Below are 17,176 nucleotides of genomic sequence, written 5' to 3' on the forward strand. Positions count from 1 at the left end.
AAAAAAAAAAGGTAATAGTTACTTAGTAACATCTCTATTATTTTCCAGATGTTTTCTTTAAGTCCCGTGTATCAAAGCACAAAGGAGTGCAACACAACAATTCTTGATTAATTTCAGGGAGACGTAATTAGCTTCAAGAAAGACAAAATTTCCCATAAAAACTCCAGAACTGAAAGACATATTATTTTTGTGTTATGAAATCCCAACCCTAYCCTACTCCAGCAGATTTAACACTTGTTTAGAGCAAAATTGGTTGATTCTTCCCAGTTTTATTCAAGACATTCACCAGCATATTTAATAAACTGAAATGCCAGATTTCGCTGTGGTTATAGGAATCATACAGAGGGTAACCAAATATTAATTTGTTTTATTCTTTTTTCAAAAAACCAGCCCACTTCACTTTTTTCTTTTAGTCCAGTTAGGAGATATACTTTCTACTCACACCAGTAACTTTTTTTTTTTTTAATATAAATATAAATTATTAACAATAACAGCTTTGACTACTATTTCAAGAAGCGTTCACATTATCTTTGCCCACACTTTTGACTGGTTCAGTGGACATCTCCACTTGCAAAGACACATTGCAGTGTACCAAGGGTTTTGGATTATACACCTAGTTTATTTTTTTAATTTAGGAGTATAAAGTTGCCACAAGACTCAAGGCTAGAAAGCATAGCAACAACTCCAATTCTGCTGCAGCCATAATTTAAATGCTCATCCTATCCACAGTTGTAGAAACATCTTGACTTAGTGCAAACTAATCATATTTACACTGCAAAGTGAAATATTTTACAGCAAATCTCTTTTACCATTTTTTAACTACTTCACTAATAGTTTACTGCACTGAAATACTGACATTCRTTTGAAGTATTGTTGGGCAAAATAGTAGTATTTAATCMATKCAGAAACTACTTCCGAATGTGMGAAGTCTGAAGTAAGAACATGCACRCGCAAGTYGATTTTAAAAGTACTGCTAAGAAGGTCTCCAGGTGGTTTTGGTACAGTATTTCTTGCTCTGACAAGTYGAAAGGTTATGTAGCACTGCTGGAGTGGTTTTCAGTTGCAATAATTATGCTTTTTCTACCTGGTACAAGAAGTTAATTAAAAACTGAGGCAAGAGCAGTTCAAATTTAAACTACTTCAAGTCCAAAATTGCCCCTTTTTTTTTTTTTTTTAATTTAACAAATGAAACAACAGAAACATCATTACTTCAATGTTGTTTCAAAGAATACATGCTTTCCACTCTTACAGCTGCAGCTCTCCAGCTTCAGTGGAAGCTATTTGACAAAAGACAGCGTGGGTCTATCTGAAGCTCCTTATCTCAGAATATCCACACTGCCATGTGCACTTTGAGAGGGGTGGTAGTGACCAAAGCTAGACTGAGGGAAAAGMAGAGTTGAATACCTAAGGACCAACCAAAGGAGACAGAAAATGTGCCAAAACAACAACACAACATCAACTATTTATCTATAATCAGATCAAGTGGCATAATGAGATAAAAAAATAAGTGACAGAAACTGAGAAATGACAATCTAGCAAGTAACCATTCAAAACTGAGAAAAAGTAATATCCTTTAATGAAAATGTAATTGAACTATACAACATCCATAAAATCCCCAAGTTATTTTTCAGATGTTGAGAAAGGAAACAACAAAATTTCACTATTACTATACCCCAACAAAATACAAACTCATAATGGACATAAACCATAGCCCAAAGATCCAACCTGCTGGGAGTTTTTTAAGGGTAACCGTGACTCAAGACCTCACATTCTACACAGAARCCCAAGGAGAAAGCAGTAGTTATGAAGCTTGCTATGAAGCACCTCAGGCAGATCTGGGAAGAGAACCCAGACTTGACAGTTCACCGGCTAAATCTTCCCAGGTACATCAGGAGGTTCTTGTAGAGGCACAGATCACACATTTAATCAATGTCAGCCATTCAAAATTCTCATTATTCCTAACTTTCACTGAAGTTGTTCAGCCCAGTTTAAGAGCAGACCTGAGAGCCAGCTGTTGACAAAAGCCAAAGAATTTCAGTTCAATAACCACATCCTGTGGTTAAAGCACAATAAATTCCAGAGTTATTTTTCTCGACTGTAATCCCRTATTTCCATCTTGCGCACATGTAAATTCTCAAAACTTTCTGAAACCCTTAGTCCCAGTATGAGAAGGACAACTCATGTCTTTAAAGCAAAGAATTAAAATCCATTTTCTAACTTTTGGCCCTCCTATGGATTTTTCTGCTGAGAAACTCTGAGTGTGTGGCATCCCCTCTCTTCTCTCCCAAAGGAACTGACATAGTACCAACATCCACCCACAAAAAGGTGCCAGCAAAATAAATGCTCATAAGACATTTTAGGAATACACTAGTGCCAAGCTTATAAGACACAAATAATTTTGGACTATAATGATTCATTCCAGTAAACATCTTTGTTGGCACTTAAATCTTTGCTGGACTTTACCCTCATACTTCCAGAAACTGATACAATTCCTGGAGGAGAACGTCTGTTCAGCTGTGGCAGGAAGCACAATGCTAGGCTTTAAATACCGCATAAAATAATAATTAAGTTATTGTGTAATAGCATTATATTTTCAAAAATAAATATATAATTAGATAAGAATGCATGATGTTAAGGATAGCAGAATACCCGTCCTTCAGCTMCCACTGGCAGACATGGTGGTTACAAAAACAACAGAGCAAATCACTGCTGTAAATTCACTTACAGAAATGAGGGGGGATCTTTCATTTAATGCCAGTTTTTTAAATGAAATCAGAATCTCTGAGCAATGGCGTGACAGCACAGGGGGTGAAATCATGAAGTTCCTTTCATTCCTTTCACATGGCTGTAGTGTCACCACTATTTCTGAGGTACAGTTCAAGCTGACACATGCACCATTGCCATCACTTCCTTATTGCTAAGGTACAGCTCCCTGCCCRGGCAGCAAATCTGAGKTAACGGAGGAAGGGCCTTGTGTGGRACGGGAGGTRTCGGGAAYGTGCTCCACTACAAACATCTACAGCAGCCAGTGCACGTTTGTTCATCAATCACCATCCTCCCTATGCACCGAGTTTAAATCTGTTTCATGAACAGAAACCTGGAGAGGAAGTTCTGCTGTTCCTTTTGAAGAACTAAACCCACAGGTCCTGGCTAAGGTTCTGCAACAGGGGCGTCTCCAGAAATATTTGCTCAACAAGTTTCTCCTCCTCTTCCCTCTTCCTCYCCACCACTTAACTCCTATCTTGTTGCCACACCATTCTTTTGGTATGTGCATGTCACTGTTTCTAGGACTACATACAGTCAGATCAACTCAAAAACAACCATCTGTCTCTCCTAAGCTTTGTTTCTTTTCGTCCAAGAGGCAGACAGGATCAGTGATGCTGTGCAGCAGCTTCGAGGGCAGCTCAGCCAGCACAGCTGAGAGCAGTTGGCTGCAGAGCAGAGGCACAACAACGAGGTGACAGTAGGAATGTGCTCCTTAACTTAAAAATGCTGCTGCAGCCGTCATAGGGAGGAACTGAGCTCCCACATGTGCTCCAAGATGAGGAACAGCCCAGAGAAATGGTARAAAGGAGCCAAGAACAGAAGATATCAGCTTCTTAGGGGAAAACAGACCTCTCATGCAGTTAGCACCAAGCAAGTGGTCAGGGTGGTGTGAAATTCCCTATTTTAACATATGACAAAAACCATTAACGGTTGAGTTATGCACAGTCCATAACCTGCAGGAAATATTCAAGACTGAAAAGAACAGGGATAGATAAACATGTGCAAGCAGAGAAGACTCACCCTAGTCAGATTGGCTCACCCCACCTCTGGGAACTGAAGCTGTGAATGAGGAGATCCAAGACGCTTTCCCAGAGCGGGGAGGAGAGTTGTAATTGCATCATTTTTCTAGAGGAGCAGTGAGAAGGATTTAGGCTCTGAGTCAGGGCTGAGCCAGTCAATGCCCTGCGGTGGTCCCTGGGGCACTGGGCTATTAGAAGTGATGACTTTCACAACAGGCTGCTGAGCAGGATCCAAACAGAAATAGGCTTATTAAAGAAAGGAGAACTGCTACTTTATTTTTTAGAGCAAGAACACACTGCCAGGACTTTGGGCAACTTCCAGCAGCCAAATTACTGTTAATGTCCAGAATGCTTTCCACTTTTGTCTGGGAGCTTCCAAGATGAGTAAATAAGACTTCATGTACTCTTATTTTATCAACATTTCACAGAAAGAAAAAGCCAGAAATAAATCAGACTTGCTAGAATCACCCTGTGAGCACTACTCACATCTTTTGACTGCCAGGGTTATGCTTCCATCACTAAATCACACTTCAAAGTTTGCTGCCTTAAAAATCCAGCACTTTCACGTGCAGGAAAATAAAAAAAGGTGCTCTTCCCTTCCAACTTACAATTTTTGCATGGCAAGATATACACCAAAGGGATCTGTGTTCAAAAGCAGGAAATACGGGAGGAATAGTTAAGGGATTTTTCAGATAAAAAGAACTATTATTTGAAAAGTTTAGCTCATTCTTTTAGGCAGAACGGAGTCAAGCACACAAACTGATAAAATACCAATCATTTGTGACCAATTTGCAGCTTCTAGTATGTTTTTTATCTTACACACTTTCCAGAGGCTGATCTCCAAACCAAGTATTTTTGTATTTGATTACCAGTCTCAAAAGACATGAGTTCCCAGGGAGAAACAAAAGAAAAAGCCAAACATTTACATTTGTAGAATGTTTCTGATGTAACACAATCMACAAATAATTACAAATCCAAACCCCACACATTAACACTTCAGCCATTTTTGTTGGTTTTAAATTAATTGTAACAAATTAAGCAGAAACCACTGAAATAGCATAAAATGCTATTTCAAAATGACAAATCCTGTATTCTTATCTATCACTGARTCAGTCACTTCACCCAGGAGCTAACATCCTAATGTTTCAGGGAAAGGAAAAACCTAAGCCATATTCAACTCTTCAGTGACCTTAACTGTGCATAAAACAAGCAAATCTACATTTTTAGGTACTCTGTGTATTACACAAAGCCATAAGAATGCTGTAACATTTATTTAAATCTTAACACCCTGGTTTACACCCAAACTTTTAGTATTTTATTACCATGCTAAGCCTAAGCACACAGACCTATAGCAAGTGAGAAACRAGGAAGGAATAAAATGTAAATGAAAATGTCTGGTATTTTTGTTACAAAATTCTAATCCACTCCTTAAAATGACTGTTAGCAATTACTGTTTTCAGGCACATATAAGTTGGACTATACCATGGATGTATGTCATCATTGCCTAGTTATTAAATATACCAGCACAAAGAAACCCCAGATGATAAAATAAGTAGAAATTAATTACAAGCAGTCAAAACTTATGTCTCAAAACACTCTAGTCAGTCCACAGCATTTTTACAAAAAGACACTGAATGTGTTCAGTGACAAGCATAGGAAAAGGCTTCCTATATTTTTCACAATCTCCCAGCTCTAGGTGGAGTTTATAAAAAAGGTGTGGGGGGGAGACAGCAGATCTGCAAGAAAYGTGCAAAAGTTCAAGTGACGCTTAAAGAAAATCAGTGGGGTAAAAGAAGAAAATGTCCCATTGGGAAACATATTGCACACTGTCTGTAGCAGACGTCAAGCACAGATCCGGGCAGCATTAAGGCAAGCTTTTRTATTTAGACACCAGCTAGTGTCTAAATATGATGAACATGGAAACCAACAATCACAGAATTCTCCACCCAAACCAGTGATTTATGAAATTCTGATTTCCTAGAAAGGTTAACATCCAAAAGAAGTAAAATTAAGTACAATCAAAGCTGCATTAAGCATCCCAAATGAGAGATTCTACATGTACTGTGAATACTAGATGTCCACTCTATCAACATCACAGCTGGAAATAAATCTGTACTGTGAACATAAAGCAAGGACTCGAGTCATTCACAATTAACTTAAGATTTGGTGGCAAAATATATTCATGACAGCAAATATAGTAAGTAACACATCAATTCTTTTATGTGGTGTTAGATTTTATCAGTTTCCCTTAACGTTTCCTGGTTTGTGTGAGATGAATCTGGASGTTAGAACAAAACCATGTTTCCCCAGGGAGTCTGACACGGCTGTGTGTGAGTGACCTCCCCAGAGCTGATGAGTGGGATGCTCCCCCCTTGCAGCCAGGGAGCAACACTTGGCTTCTCCTCTGAGCCCTTGAGTGATTCTCCCAGTTTGCCCCTGTTTTATGACCCTACAGAAAGATCAAGAGGAGGTCAGTCTAAGGAACAGGGATGATTCAGTGAATGACGCATCAAGGAACTCAGACTGTGGGTCAAGAAATCCCAAAGAAGAAAAGGCATATTATTATTCTGGCAGAAGTCAAACAAAAGAAAAGCCAGGAAACTCATCAATAAAAGCAGATATTTGTGTCACTACTCTGACTTTGAGCAGGCAGTAAGTCTAGTTCTGGCCAGAAATCAGTCTCTTTTATGAGCAAGCTACAATACAAMCCCAAGGTAACTGCATCAATACAAAACCTACAGCACATTCCAGAAACTGAGCATACAATCTTTGCCACATATTCCTTCAATTAGTATGCTTAAAATTATTGGGTAATATATGTAAAAAATTAAAGGTCCAAAGAAAGTGTTTAAAGGTTTGCTGACTTCTCCACTAWGACAGGAAGGAAGTTATAAGAATATTTAAGCCTGCTGACACAGCATTAGTATTTTGTCAGAATATTAATGTTAGCAGATTTTTTTTGTGGACCCTAATACACAAAGTTTTTAGCATTTGACTGCAGAGAAAAACTCACCTTTGGGCTAAAGAAGATAAAAATTCATAAGGGAAGTGAGAAATCAGCTTACAGCTCTAAAAGGCTTTTTTTCTTTTTGTAAACAATCATAACCAAAAACTGTGTTTGGCAATTCTGCAAGGAGGTTGCAATATCCCCATGGTTAACTACCATATTATAAAACCAAAATCTTGGMTTTTTAAAAAAGAATAAGAGCAGGTGAATAAAATTAACTGTTGCATATCTTCCMTATACTGTCAGCTATATAGCAACASAGAAATAAATTAAAAATTAATGAATAGTTTATGGGAATACAAGCAATCATCCCWAGCAGGTAACAGATAAAGAAAACTGTATCTTGAGAGCATTCTAACTCAGATTTTACTTCCATTCAGAAGGTACACAATACGGTTTGTGCATTATAAATGGTCTGTCTAAATTACTAAATTATCCAGATTTTAAAGATTTTTTTGAAGGCTACCATGGCAAAGAAAACAGCATACACAAACAAATTATCAGCAAATCAGTTAAAACATGAGRATTAATAGCATGTAAAATTTCCCCTAGTAACTGCCAATGTACAGCCTCCTGTAAAGGAAAGCAGAATAATTTGTCTCACATTTACCTTATGTTGGATAACAGTATACACAGGCAATAACTAAGGCATTTCCACTTTCTCCCTGACAACATTTTGTGCAGCCACCCTCTTAGGTTATTGTCTAAAAACTAATGTGACCATAATTACCGTGTTGTAAGAATATACATTTRTGTTAGAAGATATTTGTGCAACCTGTGCATGCACTGCTGGGGGAGATGAGGAAACTCTGCTGTCATAAGCAGCTCTGCTCTGTAATCACAGATTCTTCACGGCTTTCACAGGAGCCTACACACATCAGAGGGTTGCGCGGACATTAAACATAAGAGTCCTTCATTTGACGGGGGAGCACAGGAATGGCCAGCTGGACAGCACTGAACTGAGGAAGGAGCAGCACAGCCTCCACTGCTGAATAAGACACCAACAAAGACCATCCACAATTACCTGGCTGTTCCCTAGCAGAACAGGTGGCTGGTGCGTACAGAAACCAGTTTTTCAGGTCTGAACTCAAATTGTGTGGTAACCATGCAACAGACCACCCAAGGGTCTGTGACTGGCCAGGGGGTCACAGAGCACAGAGGGAACCAGAATCAAAGTCTGATCCCTGGTACAGAGAGAAGAAAAGCCCACGCTGGGGGTGTCAAGTACAGGAACAGGGACATGGGAACACTGGGAAGCATTGATCAAATCCTAAAGAACACTTCAAAGAAGGAACATTCAGGAAGCAGCATGCTGTATAGTTTGTTTTGCACTGACCAGCAATCACTAGCATCACCAGGAAAAAAGCTTTAAAAATCCCCCCCACTACCAGCTTTATCTTTGTGACTGTCTGCTACCTGGTACCGCCAAGAGTTAAGTGTTCCTAGCACATGGAACTCCAGATAAGTTGGTTTACTTCAAAAAGAGAGCATCAGAACTGGTTTTACGTCCAGGGCATTTATCCCCAAGCTCCAGGCTCAGTGAGCAGGTGCAGAGAGGCAACAACCAGAACCTTGAGATGCTAAAAGCACTTGCACGTTGAGTGGACACAAATACCAGCTGGCTTCTTTGTATCATGCAAAGAAGGCATGAATCAGGGTGATATCATCACTAACTTGCATACAAAAAGAGAACTTACTAAAATTCAACCACGAGGCTGGAAAGAGCATGGAGTTGTTCTCCACTCAGAGTTCGCACACTCCCTCTGCCCACGGCCRAGCCACTGCTCTGGCAGCACAGTTCAGGTCACAGCAATTAAAAAGTGTTTCTGGACAGCTTAATTTCCAATGTGTTAGGCAGCTGCCTTCAGAAGAGCTTTTAAAACACACCAGGTTTGCAGAAGACACACACTGCCTTCCCGCTTCTGGTATCTCCAGAGTCTCCCTGCCATCAATGGCACTAATGCACGCCTGACTCTGGATCAGGGCAAGTTCTTCCTGGGCCCACTACAGTATCACTATGCAACAATAATATATAAGATATATATACAATAATGCAATATAATCAGGTCTCCTCTGCCTGCAAACAGTCCTGCTTCTGTGAGGGCAGTGCATAGTTAAAGAAATCCTTCCTCCTCCCCCCAATCTCACATTTTTCTCCTCTTGAAAACTCTTCCGTTTCTAATGAGAATATTTTCATAGCATGTAAAGAGTGCAACAACTGATTAATGGCTTTCTGATTCCCAGAGTTCCCATACTTTCTACAACMAACACTCCCCAGGCTTACCAACAAGTAGTAAGTTTGGTTGKTTGGGGKTTTTTTGGCAAGTGCTTCTTAAAAAATTGTCTGTAAATGCACAAGCCCAAACAATAATGCCTGGGATACTGATACACACAATGTGATGAAGTTGCCATTCAGAAAGGAAAAAAGAAACAAGCACATTATTTTGGATTCTGTGGCCTTCAGAACTGATGTTTTAGTAGGTTTTCTTTCTTTATACCAATAGATGAGTATGTTTATTTACATAGACACATTTTTTATTGGCAGCAGAGAGATCCAAGAAAAGCCTAGCCATTATCAAACAATGCCGTTTACAAGCACAGGAGAATGTATTTCCAAATACAGCTGCCTGCATAAAAGTAGGACAGAAATTAATTCAACATGTGAGGCAAATGTTYAATGCTGCTATGATAAACCAGTTTAGCTACAACTACATCCAAATTCCCTGTGTAAACATACTTGATAAATGGTTATGGAATACAGAGTCAATATAAAAAAAAAAAAAGCAACTCTTATTCCTTGCCTAAATCTTGAAAAGCAAAGAATCTTGAAAAGCAAAGCTTCCSCCTTTATTCTCCCAATACAAGATTCATTATTTGCAATTTAATCTCCTTTATCTAACAAGATCATTAAATAATTGGTCTGCACCTGACCCGAAGCAATTAACACCCACATGCAGTTCTGCTCAGACTGACAACCTGTGTCACTGAATCATGTTCTACAACTCCACAAGAGAGCTCTGAACATGCCAGCAATCAACACATCAGCTCACTGCAGAAACCAGAACAGCCTGTGTGGAATTTTGCCTTTTGTGGCACTGTAAAAACTGTATCAAACTGTTTTTACAAAGTAACTACACTGGGYTTTTCCTATTTCTTTGAAAGCTAAACATGGTGTTCATACTGTTATCAAATCCAGTTCTCACGTTTTCAGAGCAACCCCTAGTTTTTTTCCAATGTGATTTTTGTGTTATTATCTTCTAAGCAATAACACTACATAGTCATAAGCAAACCACAGTATACCCCAACTGTTGTTGTAATGCTGCAAAGCATCTTCTGCCTTATTTAAAAAGGGCAGCACCCTGAGAGAAAACGGAATGGGGGGTGCTTGTAATTGTTACAATTAGCAATCTAAAAATAAAAGCCACTAAATTCAAAACAAGATACTCCTCAGGAACTTGCAAAAAAAATACAGGTGACTTTTTAAAAGTACTACAGTGAAATATTTTAACATTCATTTCCTGCTGTAYACGTAAAACAGAGAAACTGAGCTCACACTCAAGAAATACTGAAATTGGGACAACAATTCAACTCCAATACCTCCAGTCAAAACACAGTCCAGGTCACTTTTCCAGCACGTTTCCAGAAGTACARCTTACTACTTGCATAACTAGGAGCCCAACTCTAGAGTACAGCCACCACTGACAAGGAGGGAACCATCCCCCATCTCTCTAGAAATTCAACAATACATTCCAGCCATTTCCTCCAGCCTGGTTGTTCTGTTCCTACAGAGGAAAAAAAAAATCATACTTGAAAAATGCTTATCCTATTAAAAAAAAAATGCATTTTATCCATTTAGCTGCATGAATCATCTCTGCAGCAGGTCAGATGAGCACCAGTGCTGACTTCAGGGTGGGGTGGAASCACAGGGACAGGAAGTGAGCAGAGCTGCTGGTTTTTAGTGACAGCTGCTCCTTGAGCCWGCTTAGCTACACCATAAAATTCACAGCCTTCAGTGCATTTACTCCTGTCTTCATACTCAAAGTCATATGCTTCCAGAAAAATAAAACCCTTTTTTACCCAAACATCRTTAGTCATTGTTACATAACGAGTGAGCAGAAAGAGATTGAAAGTTCACAGAACATTCCCAAAAGAGGCTGTTTCCTCCTRTACATACACAAGATGTTGCTGGAAAAAAACAAAAATCATTAAATTCATGAACAAGGTGGATACTTCATAACAGAGCAAAATTGGGCCCAAAAACCCCAAAACTCAATCTGCCCACAAGAATACAAAGTGACTGGTAACTATGTCAAATCTAGAGGACAATAAAAGATCTTCATGGCTGAAACTGCTGGCAAGGGAGGAGCAGAAGGTCAGGMACAGAGTGTCAGGAAGTGAGAAAGTTCTGATAGTGGTACTCCAACTTCCTTTCAAATGAGAAAATTGAAACCAAAATTCTGTTCTGCTACTGCAATTTATTTTTCTGATTTATTCCCACATGTGCTGTTAGCAATAACAGGGAAAAAGACACAGACACACAGAACAGCTCCATACAAAGTTCATTGTCTCTCAACTTGACCCAGTCTGGGYTTTTCCCCACAGCCTGACTAAGCCTGAGCTTGTTTGAGCAAGCAGGACTTGCCTGAAATACCGCAACAGATGGGCTCAGGTTGACAYGAGCCAGATGCTAAGAATATCTGGCATTTAAATGATCAGRGCTTTATCAMCCATTTCCATTAATTTCAGCTGAGTTTGAATAAACCTTAGTGAGCTCAGTCTGGCCAAATCCACCTTTGTGAGCTCCTTCCCTGCCACACTTCTGACCCAGCCCTTCTGTGTGCTCTGTCATCCTATTGGAATGCTTGTTCCCTCACCATTTTGGTTACTTGGATGGAAAACAGTATTCAAGTGAGAATTAGTCACTGCTAGGTGGTTTGATCATCAACTAGTTCTTTCAAAGAACCCCCAGTATGAATRTATATTTTTATATAAATAAAGCAGAAAATGTCCCAGACTGGACACAAAGTAATGACTAAAAGCCAGGCTATATTACAAATGAAGAGCATCCTACTAAAATATTTTATTCAACTCATTGAAATGCTAAATCATTATTATTAATCATAACAAAAATTCATGGAATGAAAAGTAACAAACTAAACTCAAAATTATCCAGTCACGGTGAACTATTTCTACATCTGTCTACCTATAAAACACTTAGTATGTTGTCGCCTGCCTTGAAATAAAGCATGCAGTCTCAGGACCTGACAACTTTTTCAAAGCCTTTTAAACTATTTTTGTATTGATTCTGAGGCTATGCTTGTGGTGTTATTAAAAAAAAAAAAAATCACTGTTCTTGCTGAACACCACAGAGAAATACATTCCTTTCATTGTGGGCTGATTGACAACCTGCCTGGCAAACAGTACTCCTCTCTGCATCCCTCAGGTGGGACAAAGCCCTGTCACTTCTCTTAAGTGATGCAGGACCCTGGAGAGTGAGCCTGGAAATTACCTCCTTCAATCATCTTTGCCAGAAGACCCCAGCAGCAACCKGAGCAGTGCAAACACACAGGCACTGCAGCAAACACAGCACGAGGAGCACTAGAGGGAGAAGTTGCCAGAAACAACCACCTCTGCTCAAAGAAACTTATCACCTTTCTCTGACTAACGCCACTTGCAGCCTTGGTAATCTTTGCTATTTCTGTTTTTAACTAGAATGCATTATTTATTCACTTCGGTTTTGTGCCCAGAGACAGAAGTTAAACACACCCTGTTGGCTTCTTCTCTCTAATTACAGACCAGAAGCTACTTTTAATGCTGAAAAGAGGATTACAGAGCAGCTGTTAAGACAGAAACGTTTTGGCCATTAGCTGAGAAGGAAGCTCTTAGGAAAAGCAGTGTATACAGCCCTGCTGTCACAGGAGAGCYAGCTTTGACTTTGTTTCTTCTTTAAAGCACCAACACACCTGAAGACTCTGAACTGCAGGGCCTGTGCTGTAAAAATCAAACCAGCAGTTTGGCTGCTACAGAGGAGGAAGTTTGTTTATTTTTTATAAAAGTGATACTGCAAAGAGACTACACAAAACAAAGCTGTTTGAAGAGCACGTTTTGACACATGTCATAATTCCAAGCTACTGAGGCAAAGCAATGCTTTGGTTAGAAAAGGAACAAGAGCCCCAGGTTCTATTTAAATTCTCCTGTTTATCTTTGAGTAACTGAGACAAAATCATTCMATCTTTTACACCCTAATTTTACTAACTCTGAAGAAGTAGCATCCAGCAGTAGAACCTACACGTGGCGTGCAGGAAAYACCATTACAGCCTATTTATGCTATTATATGTTATTATTAAGCAAAGGAAAACACTTCCAAAGGAAAGATCCAATGTATGGCTTGGCTCCTGCCTGCATATATGGACTGCCCTGCTGRATCCTATTTGAAGATCTCAGGAAGATAGGATGGTGTTAGAGGTGAAAGGCAAACATCAATAACAGTTATTACAAGTCTCTGATTTCTAAGTCTCTGGAGATWACAATGATTTTTATTATGAGATATGAGAGCTGTAAAGCTCCTCATTTTTTAAGACAGCATTTTTTCCCAGGTGAAAATATTGTGGCTTTGTAAGTAAGAGTAGGACAAAATCCAGAGTGATGTCCTTACTGTTCTCAAAATGTACAATTAAAATTCATTTTTTTTTAGCAAACACAAGATAGACTCTTCACATAGTCTGCTGTAATGACCTGAGGAAGAAGTTGCACTTCCTTATTGTAATACATGATCTAACTGCACAGCACTTACAAACTATTTCACACTGTAACATCCTGTCAGTTTAGAAAAGAATCATCTTGAAACATTGCGGATGCCAGTTTAATAGATTATCTTCCTCTTTATGTGATACTCAGTTTTGGAAAGAACCGGTTAGCTCCTCAAACAGCGCTTTAGAGAGACTGCACTTCACAATTTGAATATTGACTGGGTTTTATTAGGGAAGAAAAGAGTGATCTTTGGCTCAACCAGGTCCTGGCTTTCATCTGAAAAGCCTCCTTGGATTAAGGCCGGTCTGTAACTCTTTAGCAGCGGTGCCGAGTGTGTGGAGCTGCTTGTGAGCTCGGCTGTTCCCCAGAGAGAGCCAAAGGACAGCAGAGAGCAGCGAGCCTCAGCTCTGATGCTCCCCCACGCCACTGACCCTCCCACAGCAGCACCGCCCACACAGCTCCACCACGGCACAGCCCATTCCTGCCGCACACCTCAGCCCCCAGGCTGACCTCCCAGCTGAGTAAAACACTCCTCCACTGATTTACACAAGAGGGTATTTCTATTCAGAAAAATCCCAAATGACACTTCCAATACAGAAGTTCCGCAGATGTTTAGTGCAGTTTGATTATTACGTTGTATTAATCTGAAACAAATCCAGGTAATCTTTTCAGAAAGATAAAACGTAGCTTCAACACAAATTGTAGTACTGAAGGAGAAATCACTGGATGGAGTATTTCACCCTATGTTTTACAGCCTTCATAATAAGTTAAAATCAGAACAAGTAATTTTGATAAATTCTGTAACRTTAAACTTTCAAATTAGAGATTTTATTGTAATTCCACGGGGAATAYTGTCTTTTTCTTTTTTCTTTTTTTTTTATCTAAGACCAACTGGCAATTACACAAACACCCACCTTAACAGAAAACAGTGATCCTCATCTCTGGTTTTACACCTTAAACTAATTAGCTTTCAACCAGCACCTGCTCTTTCAYTTAGCACAAGCCATGAGAACATAAATGCCCACATACATTAGGGAATGAAGTCTGTCCCTTGTTTACTCTTAATAGTGTTGACATTAGCTTCATTAAGAAAAATTTAGGAAGTTTAATGGCTGCTTTACAAGAACCCCCAATGACCCTAATTGCTGTTACTAATGGCTTCTGGAAGCAAAAAGAACATGCTATAATTGCCATTAGAAATCTGTATTGGCTTACTGTTTTCAGAGAGGTATTCCACACACCCCTCAGTTTCTGTTCCACATTTCTGGATGGGRGAAACTTTGTCAAGGTGGGGTGGCTTTGCCAAACACTGGTTTTAATATCACCCACTGCAATGAAGACTTTTTTCAGAAGTACTTAACTCACTATAGACACAAGCATACCATGAGTGCACTGTATCACAGGTCATATTATACACCTCAGTACATTCTTTTTCCACCTATAGGGGATCATAAAAAACTGTCCAGATCAGGACTCCCAACATTTGAAAGATCAGGATACTGAATGAACAAAGAAACCCCTCCAACACACACAACAGCCACACCTCACTCTTTMTTTATTTACTTCTGACCCAGACACAAGAATTAAAACCTCCTGGAATTTTTCTCTCCTGGAATCCTACTTGCATAAAAATAGTRTTGGGAATTATTAGTCTTCAAAATATGTAATAACTACAGAATTTCTTCATAGTACTTTTCATTTTTAGACATAAAGTAAACAAGTTCTCCTTTTTTTTTTTTTCTTTTGAGGTGAGTTCCTTTTAGAAGTTCCCAGGTCCCTTACATTTTTCTATGAATAATAATAAAAAAAAATGTTTGTTTTACTCCAGTAAACAAACAAAAACCCACACCTCCAAACCCCTTCATCATGAATCTTAGCAGAAAGCAATCAGGTCACTAATGCAGGTACATCTACACTCTATTTCCCACTATGAAGAAATTTTCATATTGCTGTGCCCAAATGCTTTTTTTCCTATAATGAATCAAAACAACTTCAGAATCAAATCCAAAGTTTTTAGGTACATTTGTGYGGATTTTCCCCACCTTATATTTGCACAACACTTATCACAGCATGGTCTTGGGCCACAACCAAGCATGTCAGGCTCTCAGTAATACAAATAAAATGTAACACATTTGACAGGAGAAAAACAGACTTCTGTGCTGAACCCAATTCAAACATTACACTGCATATTTATTTTGCGTGTCCAAAATGAGTTTCAAAGTGCCTCTGTCCAGTTCTCAGCGCTTGTGCTGACCACATCCTTACTGGTAATGACAGAACTCTCAGGCTTAACAGGCTTGAGTGTGGTCCTGGGTCTCCGGTGATGATATGCCCCTGTTCTAGGATATCCTTCATTTGCCACTGGCAAATATTAAATTCCACAAAGAGTGATCCAGCACTGTATGCTTTAAAGCGTTTTAACCCTTTAATTAACACTTGTTATAAAAATGCCCTAACACATCTCAGGGAGATTAGATATAAATTACCTATTCAGCAGTGAAAAAGACATAAACTAAACTTCTGCAAAAAGACACAAACCAAACTTCTGCTGGTATTTCAAACTCACCCTGGCATTTAAGTACCTCCTTCAGCAGTTTAAAGCGCTGCTGTGCTACAAGTGCGATCCAAAAAGCATCCGAAATGCCCTCTATTAGAAGTCAGCCAGCTTCTGGGTTTTGAGCGCAAAAACCACCTCCAAACTTCTCCATTCATGCGCCAATACTCAGGCCTTACACCTTTTCCAAATCCACCTTTTCTGAACAAAATACACTTGGAGAAAAAGTTTATGCGCCTCAACATTTGTTCACTGTTCCCAAGCGTATCAACTAGTGTCATACGAAGTAGTAAATAACCATTATACGGGAAACTTACCAAGCTTTCGACTCTTTCAATTTCAGGCTCCGCGCAGCGCTACCCCCTCACCCTCCCGGGGCATCTCCCCTCCCGGGCGGTCTCTCACCTGCGGCCGGCGGAAGAGCAGCAGCCAGCGGCTCGGGGCTGCGGCTGGGACCGGGCTCTGCTTTTGCTGCTCCGCCTCCTCCTCCTTCTCCTCCCGCTGCCCGAGGTGTCTCTGGGGCCCGCGGAGCCTCCCCGGCGCGGCGAGGGCGGGACCGCGGCGGCATCGCCCCTCCTGCCTCTGCCTCAGCCTCTCCTCTGAGCGGGGAGCGCTGCGGCTCCTGCGGGCCATGGGCAGAGGACGAGGGGCTCCTGCCCCCCGTGAGGGTCTCCTGCCTGCCCTGAGGGTCTCCTGCCTGCCCTGAGGGGCTCCTGCCTGCCCTGAGGGGCTCCTGCCTGCCCTGAGGGGCTCCTGCCTGCCCTGAGGGGCTCCTGCCCCCCGTGAGGGTCCCCCCTCAGCTCTGCCCCTCAGCCTCTGCAGCCCCCGTCCCGCACAGCTCGGGGGGGCCCTGTGTCGCCCCAGCAGCGTTCACTCTCTACAGGCGGAAAACAAATCTCTGCCCAGGACTCTGAAAAATGCAAAAGTTTACAGCCAGCTTTTTCACAGCTGGCCGCTGTTGTGGTGATTCTGGCAGGACTTGCAATCTCTTCACAGACAGGCTGCACCTGAGGGACCCGATCCTCACCGCACCTGGGGGACATGACCCGGCTGTCCCTGAGGGACCCAAACCTCGCTGCA

General features: G+C 40.6%; 1 protein-coding gene across 5 annotated transcripts in view; it reads right to left on the reverse strand.

The window, feature by feature from the left end:
• Positions 1 to 16,609, reverse strand: part of ADCY7 (adenylate cyclase 7) — a 57,178-nt gene extending 40,569 nt beyond the window's left edge. For 2 of the 5 annotated variants that reach the window (XM_057375696.1, XM_057375692.1), the window contains exon 1: positions 16,502 to 16,609. The gene's annotated coding sequence lies outside the window, so the exon portion shown is untranslated. Of the gene's footprint in view, positions 1 to 3,786; positions 3,857 to 16,413 lie in introns of those variants that run through there. The other 3 variants (XM_057375695.1, XM_057375690.1, XM_057375693.1) reach the window with 2 other exon arrangements.
• Positions 16,610 to 17,176: the final 567 nt, after the last annotated feature.

The sequence above is a fragment of the Malurus melanocephalus genome, unplaced genomic scaffold (assembly GCF_030028575.1).
Source record: "Malurus melanocephalus ecotype Western Australia unplaced genomic scaffold, MMel_1.1 scaffold_255, whole genome shotgun sequence".
NCBI classification, from domain to species: Eukaryota; Metazoa; Chordata; class Aves; order Passeriformes; family Maluridae; genus Malurus; species Malurus melanocephalus.